The sequence below is a fragment of the Jaculus jaculus genome, chromosome 11 (assembly GCF_020740685.1).
Source record: "Jaculus jaculus isolate mJacJac1 chromosome 11, mJacJac1.mat.Y.cur, whole genome shotgun sequence".
Classification (NCBI taxonomy): domain Eukaryota; kingdom Metazoa; phylum Chordata; class Mammalia; order Rodentia; family Dipodidae; genus Jaculus; species Jaculus jaculus.
Window position 1 is genome coordinate 51,519,749 of NC_059112.1, and position 13,713 is coordinate 51,533,461.

Genomic DNA, 13,713 nt, shown 5'->3' on the forward strand with positions numbered 1-13,713 from the left:
ATCTATGACAGTAGCAACATGAAGCTACTTGTTCATAACTCAGAGGACTAGGGTCCAAAGAAGGGCCAGGCATTGAGCCTGACCTATAAACCTAAAGGCATGCCTCCAGTGACCCAATTCCTCTATTGAAGCTCTACTTCCTAAAAACCTCACAGTCTCCCAAACCAGTGCCTATAGTTGGGTGCCAAGTGTTCAAACACATGAGTCTGTATTTACAAAAAATTTAAAACACATGCTCTCTTAGGCAGCACATATACTAAAATTGGAATGATACAGAGAAGATTAGCATGGCCCCTGCACAAGGATGACATGCAAATTCATGGTGTTCCATATATTTTTAAGAGGTTGGTATTTTATATATGTAAGTAGAAGAATAGATTAATAGGGGTGAAAACGCCCAAAGTGAGGTCAGTGGAAGAGATTGAGTAAAGGAAAGGTGGAGGTAGGGCTAATCAAAATCTAAGAGGATGCAAATAACTCATATGGAATCCTCTGGGTTTGGACAATGGAACACTCAGGAGCCATATCATTGTTAGAAAATTTTCAATACCAGGGATGGGATACCTCCAGTGAGTTGGCCAGGTAGGTCCCTGATGCCCCCAAAACATTATAGGCCATTGCCAAGGCCCTTGGTTTCCCACCAGGAATAGATGGTAAGACCCTATTGCTGAAGACTCCACATACTTGGGCTGCAAGCCCACTGAAAAATCCTGCTGAAACTGAGCTGACAACCTCCTCCATGTAGACCAGCTGACAGAAAACTGGAAGAAGCCATTCTACACATAGTTCAATGGGAGAAAGAGATACCACCAGTGAAGATGCTCAACAGTGGACACTGCAAGCCTTATAATTGGCCAGCCAGGCTAAATGAGGCAACAGGTGCAATAGTGGCACATCTGTCATGGGAGAAACCAACTACCTTCCAATGGGACTGGAGGCCCGCTCCATGGGAAGGAATACATCCCTGATACTGAAAACTTAAAACAGGGGTAGTCATGAGCCCTAGGGGTGTAACATCTGCTGATGTCTGGATAAGTGTATGTACTATGCTTAACAAACTGCCCAGTAAGCACTTCTTTTAATATTCATACCCTTATATTAATGCTACTCTCACTTTGGGTAGAGAATCTTCTCTTTTCAGATGGCAGTGACTTTGAGATGACTCAGAGGCTATCATAGTGCTGGAAAGAAGTGACTGGAGTACTGAGTAACATCTTGATCACACCTTCCAAGGCTCAGGGTCTAATGCAGAAGAAGAGGCAGAAAGAATGTAAGAGCCAAAGAAAGGGTAGGACTCCTTACAATGTGCTCCTCCAAATACAAAATGGCCTGCATATCCATGACCTCACTGTGCCTGACACTACTAACACAAGACTATCATAAGAGGAGGAAAAGATCATTACATCAAAATAAAAGAGAGACTGATTTATATGGGGAGAGGATATGATGGAGAATGGAATTTCAAAGGGGAAAGTAGGGGGGTAGGGAGGATATTACCATGGGATATTTTTTATAATAATGGAAAAGGTTAATAAAAATTGAGAAAAAAATAGAATAGACTAGTTGGAAAGAAGGGATTCAGCGGAAAGGAGACTTAGTGAAGAAAGAGGGCGGTGGGAGGGGACTATGATCATGTTATATTGTCTATATGTACAGAGGTTGTCAATACAAAGTTTTAAAAAAGAGAAAAAAACAAAAAAAAAAGGCAATGGATCAATACCCCTCTGCATTGCTTACAAGTCCCAAATACTTGACATTCACTTCTGTAACAATGATTTGTTGAAGACAAGGAGGCAGGTCTATGTTCTTAAAACTTTAGCTATGCTGGAGTGCATTTATGTCAGTTCAGAGACACCTGTCAGATCTTGGCATGTGGCTGCACATTCACAATGTACGGGTTATGGAAATTACAGGTGGTTTGTCTTGAACCCTGATGAAAAATTAATTAGGATGTGAAAAGACCATAAAACTGGAAGTCATTTTGTTTATTGGAAGGTGACACATAGAGGAAGGACCTGATTCTTCTGTTACTGAGAAATGGAGAGAGAGACAGAGAGAAAATGAGGATGCCAGGGCTTTCAGCTGCTGCAAACACACTCCAGACACATGTACCCTTTGTGCATCTGGCTTACATGGGTTCTGAGGAATTGAACCTGGGTCACTTGGGTTTGCAGGAAAGGGCCTTAGCCACTAAGCCATCTTGCCATCCCTGGTTCTTTATATTATAAGTTATCTTAATCATAGATACATGATGCTTGTAATAGCTCATTTGTTCATTGATCACACGTTTGTGTGTATAACATGCCAGGCATTATTCTAGGCTCAGACGTAATAGCAGTTAAGAAATCAAATGGCCTACGCTCATGAAGCTTTCATTCTTACTTGGAGAGACAGACAGTAAGTGTAGCATACGTAACAGAACATAAATGCATGGAATGAACTCCAATGTGGGAAAGGCTTTCTAAATTCGTGATCATTCTCATTTCTGAGATCTGGGCTTTGCAGTAGAATTAACTTGTCTGAGACAAAGGAGCTGGAAGAGGAGTTTGGTGTGGTAAAGTGTGAATATTTAAAGCCTAAGGTTGGTAATGATTATTAAATACTTAGTGTAGGGCTGGAGAGATGGCTTAGCGGTTAAGCGCTTGCCTGTGAAGCCTAAGGACCCCGGTTCGAGGCTCGGTTCCCCAGGTCCCACGTTAGCCAGATGCACAAGGGGGCGCACGCGTCTGGAGTTCGTTTGCAGAGGCTGGAGGCCCTGGCGCGCCCATTCTCTCTCTCTCCCTCTATCTGTCTTTCTCTCTCTGTCTGTCGCTCTCAAATAAATAAATAAATAAATAATTAAATACTTAGTGTAGATATCAAGCAGATAGTTACACTTATGAGTCTGAAGATTGGGTAAGAGGTCAGGTCTGGAGCTATAAATTTGGGAGAGAATGGCTTGTACATGGTATTTGCAGTCATGAAATTATATGAAAATTTCCAGGAGGGTGGTACTCTAGTGCATGTCAATGTTTAGAAACAGAGAGGAAGTCTGAGAGGTGCCAAAAGAGACTAAGAAAAAAGAAAATTATAAAAAGAACAGTTGGGAAGAATTGTGTGGTGAAAATCATTTATTATGGATCTTTGGTCACTATATCGTTCTAGGATTTCTAGTATTTCTGCCATCCTGGTTAGTGGACACTTCTTTTCCTTTGACACATATTACTCTTTTTGTCTCCAAAAGTGTTAATTAAAAATTGAAATGGTGGATTTGCCAGACAGTAATTGCAAAGATGAGTATCTTTACTCTTTAAGTCTTCAGGGTGTCCTTCCTGTATGCTGTGACCTTCAACCATATGTGTAAATAGTTCAGTGAGTTCATTAACTAACTCCCAGAACACCAAAGCCTGATATCATCCAGAATCCAGCTCTCCCTCATAAAATCAGTCAATGAGCTATTTACCCTAAAGGACCTTCATAAGGAGGTCCAGTTAATTTGGGGGGTCCTCCAAAATGTAGACTTTGCTGTTTTTATTTTGTATAATTTTCAGCTTTCCTTAGAGGCATACTATTTATATGCAAATTGAATGAATTTTAAACTCAATGAATTTTCATATCTTTAAAGCTTATCTTAAATTAAGATATAGGAATTTTCCAATACTCAGATGCTACTCCATTTCTTTCCTAATCATCACCAACAGCCATTCCTTTATCCATGTAGAGTTTATAACAAAATAAAAACATAGTTTATTGTAGCACTAAGCACTAAGTTTTAAAGTATTTACAAGCTGAATATGATTTTGGGTAACACACACACATGAGACAAAACAGAAGTAAAATCCACAAAATAATAATGCTAACTACAAAGAAGTAGATTACTTGGTGATTATTTTTTCTTCTCTATTTCTTTAAGTATTCTATTTTATTAATTCAGTTTACTCAAATATGTTAAAAAAAAAACAAAACATTTTTCACTTGCATTGTTAGTAGCCAATGGAACACTGGTTAAAAATGTGATTCCTCAGACAGATTACCTGGGCTCAAATTTCTGATTTTGTTCCTCCTTAGCAGTGTTGCTCAAGAAGACTCAAATCCATTCACCAAATATTTATTGACCACCCAGTTAGTAAACAGAAATGAATATCCTGGGCTCAAGGAGCTTACATTCCAGACTATGTCATTAGTGTCTATGGTGGTTTAAACATGGCATGCCCTTCATAATCCTGAATGTTTGTTATTGTCTCCTGCTTTAGAACAGCTGGCAAAGCCTTTAGGAGGTGGGGCTTTGCTGCTGGAAGTGTGTCAACGGGGGTAGGCTTTGGGACTTTTATAATCCAACCCCATGTGTCAGAGCTAACTCAATCCTCCTTGTTGCTTTCTCCCTGCTGATAAGAAGAGGTGAGGCCTGCCTGGCTGTTTGCCTCGGCCATACTCTCTCTGACATACTTCTTCTCAGAACTGTATGCTGAAATAAACTCTTTCCTTCCACAAACTGCTTCTTTTGTTTGGGGTGTTTTGTCCCAGCACTGAGAAGGTAACTTCTGCAGTGTCTGACTCACCATGTAAGCTGAGATTTTCTTGGAGAAGTTCTGGAGCACTGTGTCCCTCAGGACATGCTCCCCATGGTTATACTTTTTTTGGGTCTCTTTTCTTTCTCTTTCAGTTAAAATATACATTTTTGAAAGAATTATTTTGACACTGTGTTCACTTTCCAATAATTATTTGAAAATACCAATTGCCAAATAAAAAGTACATTTTAGCACATTTAGATGGTCAGACGTCAGTGGAAATGTCATTTTTCCAGTGATTTTTTAAGAATTCCCTTTCCCTTACATCCTTCCTAGTGATAAAATTATATATTAATGTGTTTTGCAATAGATATATTTAGCTATTTCAAATATCATTTCAACAAATGATTCAGTGATTAATTTTGGTGCAAAGAAGCTAGGTGAACACCTTCTTGTCTCTTTGAGCTCCTATAAGCACCTGGGGTTTTAGCTTGTGGATTAATAAATTCAATCTGCTTCTAGATCTTCACATGGTCTCTTCTTTTCTTTGCAAGGAACTATTCATTGGACTAAGGTCTCTACTAACTCCTGGATTCCTACACCCTGACAACCTGCACTAAGCACACTTTCAGACACTGTTTACAAACAAGATCAACAATAGTTTTGTGACTTTTAAGTCCCCAACCTTACTGATATATATATATATATATATATATATATATATATATATATATATATATATATATATTTGTGTAAAATTGGAATGCAAACTTAAATTGTTAATAGTTTGGTTTTGAGGAGAATGACTCAGAAAAGATTAAACAGTCATGTTTCCCAGAATACTTCAGGGTCTAATTTTGTAAGCTTTGGGAAAACTCACATATCTTTTAAAGAATGGAGATCTAATAAAGATAAAGGCTGTGTCTAATGGGAACTAACTGGGAAAACAGAAAATGGATGAGGCATATGAACATGAGATAGTGGTTTTCTTCTTGGTGCCATTTCTCTTGATCATATAAAATTTCTGAGTACACATTATTAATGCCTGCTCCCTCAGCCAATCTGTGTTGATTGTTGCCTCTGGTGACTCTTGGTTGCTGGTAGGAAATATTTTCTCAGCAAAGAGACCCCTAAGTTCTCATATCACTCTTGAGGGAAATTCCAAATACGCTTACTGTAAAATAAACACACAGAGGTGAGTAGTTGACTGCTGCCTTTCTATAGCATTGAGTTGTATAAATACGAAGCAGTAAGAGAAGCCTTGGAATTATAAGGGTCTTTATTCTTCCCTAGCCAGACAGCAACACCAGTATTTAGCAGCAAGGCAGAAGACTGATCTTTATTGAGTCATTTCTTAGAAAATAATCATTGAACCCTTACTAGGTACCATGCCCTAGGCCATGTGTTGGCAATCCACAATGATCAAAGACAGGCAGCTTCTTTCTGGGAGATTGTGCTTTACTTAGACACACCAACAAGAGCAAGTAAATACAGGGCAAGGGGACAGGTGGAGACTGAGTGCTGTGGAAGATTTGAAGACAGCAGCTAGCACAGAAGTGGCCCCTAGTTTATGCTCCATGTAGTGTGTGTGGTGTCCTGAAGCTCTTTGTGGAAATGCCAACTAAGCAGAGATTTGTGGAGCTAGTGAGCTCAACTGTCATTACTCAATATATCTTTGCCAGAAAGGATTTCAATGAATGTGCTCATAGCACAGCTCCCTGCTTATGGGAAGAGAATTTCCATTTGTCTTCATTTAATGACACTGAAGGTGAATATGTCAGCCATTGTACAGGGAATCAAAAAACTTGGGGAGTCTTCAGAATTCACAGGCCAAAACTACCACCAGTGAATTGACACCAGAACATAGTCTATAATAGACTCTCTGGAAGGAGGTTCTGTGGTCAATCATCTCTTGTGGTAGGTGTTCAAACATTGTTAATCAATAGTGATTTCCATTTCCAGAGTTAGTCAAAAGTTTAATTTTTGGTAGATCTTGATATTTATTCTAAAATTTAAAACAACTGAAGTCTCCAGAAACAACTAATAGTGAAGTTTATATCTTCTAAATTACTTGTGAATGTCAAGGACCTTCAGTTCTACTTTTTGTTTTAGCTAAGGAAAAATAATGTAACATTGACCTTTAAAAAATATTCTTATTTATTTATTTAAGAAAGACAGAAGGAGGCAGGGGAAGAGGCAAGAATGGGGGCACTAGTGTCTCTAGTCACTGCAAAGGAACTCCAGATGCTTATGCCACCTTGTGCATCTGGCTTACGTAGATCCTGGGGAATCAAGCCTGCATCCTTTGACTTTTCAGGCAAGTGCCTTAGCCACTTAGCCATCTGTCCAGCCCTAAAACCGACCCTTTGAGAATACTAACCACAAGCTAGTTCAGGTGGTATGTGATTGCTATTTAGAAACTCAGGATGCTGAGGCAGGAATATTGCTATGAGTTCCAGGCCTACTTATACTAATGTAGACACTGTCAAAATGAAACAAAACAATAAAAATCATGATTTAAAATTATGTGAAATATTAAAAATGCAGAAAAGGGCTGGATAGATGGCGTAGTTTTTAGGTCACTTGTCTGCAAAGCCAAAGGATCCATGTTCAGTTCCCCAGGACCCAAGTTTGATTTCCCAGGACCCATGTAAGCCAGATTCACAAGGTGGCACATGCATCTAGAGTTCTTTTGCAGTGGCCAGAGGCCCTGGTGCACCCAGTCTCTCTCTACTGCCTCTTTCTCTCTCTGTTAAAAGTAAAATAAAGCCGGGCATGGTGGCGCATGCCTTTAATCCCAGCACTCGGGAGGCAGAGGTAGGAGGATTGCCATGAGTTCGAGGCCACCCTGAGACTCCATAGTGAATTCCAGGTCAGCCTGGGCTAGAGTGAGACCCTACCTCAAAAAAAAAAAATAAAATAAATGAATAAAAATAAAATAAAATAAAATAAAAATACAGAGAAAGCAAAAATGAATAACATGAAAAACATCTCCAGATTACCCATCTGCCTTTATCATGCTTGTATAATTATTGTTCCTTGATAACTTTGAGAAACAAATTTTCCTCTATCAGATATAAAGACATTACTGGGTGTGGTGGCACATGCCTATCCTTTAGCTCTCAGGAGGCAGAGCTAGGAGGACTGCTGGAATATCTACATAGCAAGTTCCAGGCCAAACAAGGCTATATAGAGAGGCTTGTTTGTCTAAAAATAAAGCAAAATAAAACACAAAAGGATGATATTCATGTTGTGATAGTGTTCTTGGTGTTGGAAATGAGATATATATCTATGATAGATGTATGTGTATATAATTTGTTTTGGAAATGATATTTATATCCAAGATAGCTGTATGTATATATAATTGGCAGCACAGAAAGATCTATTACAGAGGATGATCAGTCACAATTTTCAATATCATCATATCCAACAATATTTTTGAAATGAAATATCCTTTCTATAGTAGAATATCACAGAGATGATTAAATCACCACCCCAAACTTCTACTTTTCCTTCTACAGAAAAGAATCATTTTCGGAAAAAACAACAACAAAACCACCACCACCACCAACAACAACAACAAAATCAGCTTGCCCAGTCAGGGATTAATCTCCTCACCCTTTTTCATCAGAATGGAAACAATTGTTTTGTTTCTACAGATAAATATGCATACAAATTACATGTGTTCAAGTGATTATGATTAAGATATAAATATTTTCCCTCCTTTGGCTAGAAGCAGGCACCTCCGGGTGCTTAGGAAATGGCAGAACCACAAAATAGAAAGTGGCTGGGTTCCTAATCTACTATGTGAAGAAAAGTTTTCTACTAAGCAAGTAGACCCACATTATATTCCTGTCTAAGAAAGAAATTTTATTGTACTAAGCAACCAAATTTTCTTTGTATTTCCTGTGTCAGAGAAACTAGTGTTGTCAAAATAAGCAGAATGTACTAAATGTTAACATTACTAGGGATGAACAATAAACAAAAAAAATTAGAACATGTCAAAATCAAGCCATTATAAAGTCTAGACAAAGTGCCGAGATTGTTAGAGGAAAAGAAGAGACCACAGCAGATGTGATCAGAGTGTGTGATCCAAAGATGTAGACATAAAGCAAAGCTCAGACAAGTGTGTTAGGCAGAAGCCAGAGGAAAATGGGGGCCGTGTCCAGCAGAGGCTGAATACCTCGTTGCCATTTGTGCATTGAGTCTATAAAAGGGAATAGTTGGAAATAAAGATAGGAGGGTAGACAAAATACAATTTGAGGGGGAACTGAAAATTTTAAAAAAGTGTCTGATTTTATTTTTTCAGCAATGGATAGCTGATGATTTTTGAACAGTATTACCACCGTATGCACACTTAATAGACAATTATGTGGATGTGTTGTAAAAGACGAACTTCAGGAGGAAGTAACTGGAATCCAGGCCATGAATTGGAAGGCTAGTTTAACAGTGTAGAGGAGAGAGCACCAGAAATCAGTCCAGAAAAAACAATGTAGTGGTCTAGAAATGGATTAGAAGAGCTGATTAATAACATGCAATGGACGTGGATTTACAGGATACATACATGAATGTAAAACAGAATCATCAGTTTATAAATTGATCACTGGAGATGAAGGTTTTTAATGTTTTTTTATTAATTAGTTTTGTATTCAGGAAACAGTCTGTTTGGTACCATTATTAGGCTCATCTATGACCTAGCCCCTCCCCATGGCCCCTCCTTGTTGAGGTGTATGGGTCATGCATTGTGGAGTTAGCCCACAGTTATGGGTAAGATAATGTCTCTGCATATCATGACCCAACATGTGGCTCTGACATTCTTTCCACCCCCTCTTCCGCAAAATTTCCCTGAGCCATGTTGGGTTCATTTTTGGTCTGCTTCAGTGATAAGGTGTTGGGGGCCTCTGGGGCTCTGGTTCTCTGATTTGGTAGGAGTTGATTTTTCTCTGTGTTGATTTCCTTCTCCCTTGTGCTGGAATCCAGTTCATCAGGAAAACAACACCCTTGCTTGTTTCGCCAATTTTTATTAATTTCAGCCAGGGCCCTTTTGAGGTATGATGAGGTGGCTCTTTACTTAGGAAAAGGGGATAAAATAGGGATGAGAGAGAGAGAGAGAGAGAGAGAGAGAGAGAGAGAGAGAAAGAGAGAGAGAGAGAGAGAGGGAGGGAGGGAGGGAGGGAGAGAGAGAGAGGGAGAGGAAGAGGAAGAGGAAGAGGGAGGGAGGGAAGATATAGAAGATTAAGGTTAGTCTTCATCATACCCTCTCCAGTGTCTTGTGGTTCCGGTGTTTCCGGTAAGGGCCTGATGAAGGTTCAGCCATTTGGTCTGCCTTTTAGGAAGTAGAATTTTATGGTAACATTGCCACTTGGGTCTAGATTAGTGTTCCCCATCACTTCGATGTCCTCTTCTCCATCCCCATCCATCCTAGTGTCTGGTCCATGAGATGCTTGCTGTGTATGTAAGGTATATTGGGTAGATTCAGGATAGTTGCTATAGATGAGTGAGACTATGTGGCGCTTTTTTTTTTTTTTTCTGTGATTGGGTAAGTTCACTGAGAATGATCTGTTCCAGGCTCAACCATTTTTCTTCAAATTTCTTTGTGTCATTTTTTCTTACTGCTGTATAAAATTCCAGTGTGTAGATATACCACCTTTTAGTTATCCATTCTTCTTTGATGGATATCTGGGTTGATTCCAGCTTTTAGCTATTACAAATTGAGCTGCTACAAACATGGAAAAGCAAATCACTCTGGCCTGTGGTTTGAAGGTTTTAGGGTAGATGCCCAGTAAGGGAATAACTGGGTCTGTTGGTATCTCTATTGTCAGCTTTTTCAGGAGTCTCCATATAGCTTTCCAAAGTGGTTGTACCATCCTACATTCCCCAAAACAGTGGATGAGTATTCCTACTTCTCCACATCCTCACCAGCATTTATTTTCATTTGATTTTTTGATGTTTGCTATCCTTATTGGGGTAAGGTGGAATCTCATAGCTGTTTTAATTTGCATTTCTCTGATGATTAGGGATGATGAACATTTTCTTAAGTGTGTGTTTGCCATTTGTATTTCTTCCTCTGTGAACTCCCTGTTCAGCTCTTTGCCCCATTTTGTGAGTTCGGTGTTTGACTTCTTACTGTTTAGATTTTTGAATTCTTTGTAGATTCTAGAGATTAGGCCTCTCTCAGTTGGATGACCCACCAATATTTTCTCCCATTCTGTGAGTAATCTATTGGCTTTGCTTATTGTATGCTTATCTGTAAAGAAACTCTTCAGCTTCATGTGGTCCCATTGTTTGAGTGACTGTTTAAGATCGTGAGCTACTGGGGTTTTGTTTAGGAAGTATTTTTCCATTCCTATATCATGGGAAGTGCTTCCTTAATTTTCTTCCAGTAGTATTTGAGTTTCTGGTCTTATATTGAAGTCTATGATCCATTTGGACTTGAGTGTAGTGCATGGTGAAATGTGTGGATCAAGTTTCAGTTTCATGCATATGGTTTTCCAGTTTGTCCAGCACCATTTGTTGAAGATGCTGTCTTTTTTCCAGCCTGTATTTTTCAGGCCTTTGTCAAATATCATGTAGCTATAGTTGCTTCACCCAAAGTCCGGGTACTCAAGTCTATTCCATTGGTCTATACTCCTGTTTTTATGCCAGGACTATGCTGTTTTTATTGCTATGGCTTTGTAATGTAGCTTTAGTTTAGGTATAGTGATGCCTCCAGAGGTATTTCTTTTGCTGAGGATATGTTTGGATATGCAAGGCCTTTGGCCTTTCCATATGAACTTTGAGATCATTTTTCTCTATATCTGTGAAGAACACTGTAGTATTTTAATTGGAATTGCATTAAATCTGTATATTGTCTTTAGTAAGATTGTCATCTTCACAATGTTAATTCTGCCTATCCAGGAGCATGGGAGGTCTTTCCATTTTTTCAAGTCTTTCTCAATTTCTTTTTTGAGTGTCACTATGGTTTTGTTGTATAGATCTTTCACTTCCTTGGTTAACATTATTCCAAGGTATTTTATTACTTTTTCGTTGCTATTGAAAATGGGACTATGTCCCTTATTTCTTTCTCTGTATCTTTGTCATTTTCATAGAGAAAGGCTACTGATTTTTGTGCATTGATTTTGTATCCTGCTACTTTGCTATAAGAATTAATCACCTTCAGGAGTTTTGGGATGGAGTCTCTCGGGTCTCTTACATATACAGCTGACCAATAGAGCTAGCTTAACTTCTTCCTTCCTGAATTGTATCCTTTTTACTTCCTTCTCCTGTCTTATTGCTTGTGCTAGGACTTCCAGTACTATATTGAAAAGCAGGGGTGACAGTGGACAACCCTGTCTTGTTCCTGATCTCAATGGGAGTTCCTCCTGTTTCTCTCTATTAAGTATTATTTGGGCTTTAGGAGCTTTGTGTATTGCCTTTATTATGTTATAATATGAACCAGCCATGCCAATTCTCTCCAATGTTTTGATGTGTTCTCATTGTCATTCAAGTCCAGAAATTTTGCAATTTCATTTTTTATTTCATCCACTATCCATTTATTGTTTAAAAGTGTGCTGTTCAGTTTCCAGGTGCCATTGGGATTCTTGGTGGGTGTTTTATTTTTGATTTCTAGCAATATAGCATTGTGATCTGATATCATGTACTTGTGTCACCTTGTGCATCTGGCTTACACAGTTTCTGAAGAGTTGAACATATGTCCTTAGGCTTTACATGTAAGGGCCTGAACATCTAAGTCTTTCTCCACCCCTCTGTTCACTTTTGATCTGAGTAGATTTAATTTGTACTTATATCTATAAGCTGTAGAAACTTATAAGGTACCTAGAGATTCCTGTTTTTCAAACTGTGCACATAAGTTCCCTCAGAGTTGAAAAGGTGTGCCTCAGAATTATGATATGAGACAGGCCGGTGCCTAGAAGGCAATCAATGTCCCATATTGGTTGATCCCAATGAACACCCCCCACCCACAATGCTAGCCAGGTTGGATCAATACTTACTCTCTGTTATGTACTAGTGTTCAGCTATGTCTTCATTTGAAGAACTTGGTAAGTCTCTCTCTGACTCTGTCTATGTGCATATCTGTGTCATGCTTATGTCTAAAGCTTTTTTTTTTTTTTTTCCTAGGGAGTATCTCACTCAAGCCCAGGCTGACCTGGAATCCACTGTGTAATCTCAGGTTGGCCTCAAACTCACAGCAATCCTCCTACCTCTGCCTTGCAAATGCGAGGGTTAAAGGTATGCACCACCACACCCAGCTATGTCTAATGCTTTTATGAGCAATAGTGATGTCTACATCAGGGAGCTGCACTCGCTTCTGTACAGGAATTGATAATATTTGAAACTTTGTAGTTCATGTAGTTTCTGTTATTAAACAAAGTTAAAATCATTATTTAGGGCTGGAGAGATGGCTTAGTGGTGAAGGTGCTTCTTGCCTTCAAAGCTAAATGACCCAGGTTTGATCCTCCAGGACCCATGTAAATCAGATGTACAAGGTGACACATTTGTCTGGAGTTTGTTTGAAGTGGTTGAATGTCCTGGCGTACCCATTTTCTCTTTCTGTCTCTTTATCTTCCTCTCTCTCAAACAAATAAATGAATGCTATTTTTTTCAAATAATTATTTAACAAAACAATGTTTTTACAAATTCTTTATATCATGAAGGTAGTTATGGAAAATACATGAACACCTGGCCATGGCTGTGTCCTGACAGAACTTAAAGCACAATGTATGGTGGGGCTGACTGCAGACCCTGATTTTGGTCACCTTCTCTCATGCTTTTCATGGTAAGAAATGCACATTGAGTGAGGTGAAAAGACTTAATGTAATGCAGCAGTGAGTGGTCATTATGAGAAATGAGAGAGTCTATCTCCTCACTCTTTCCCATTGTCATACTTGTACCACCATATTCATATTGGATGTTTTTCAAAACTTCTCAAGTTGTTATTGCAGGCCTTGCACATGCTAGAAAAGTCACTATTTGTTTACTTACTCTCATTATGTATTCTCTTCACAAGACCAAAGCTTTTCAGATATACCTTTAAAAGAATTTTTATTATTCATTTTGGTCAGCATACAAACGTGTTTAATTGCGGCATTTTCATATATATGTCATACTTTATCTTATTTGCCCCTATACTGTCCTTTCTTTCCCTTTCCCCCTTTTATAATACCTCTTTTAATATATACAACTCTATAATATAGATGTTATTATTTTTCTTTTTGCCAAGAGGTCA

General features: G+C 38.7%; 1 non-coding gene across 1 annotated transcript; it reads left to right on the forward strand.

The window, feature by feature from the left end:
- Positions 1–232: 232 nt before the first annotated feature.
- Positions 233–339, forward strand: LOC123453384. Its single transcript, XR_006632777.1, has one exon. It is a non-coding gene; the product is annotated as a U6 spliceosomal RNA (small nuclear RNA).
- Positions 340–13,713: the final 13,374 nt, after the last annotated feature.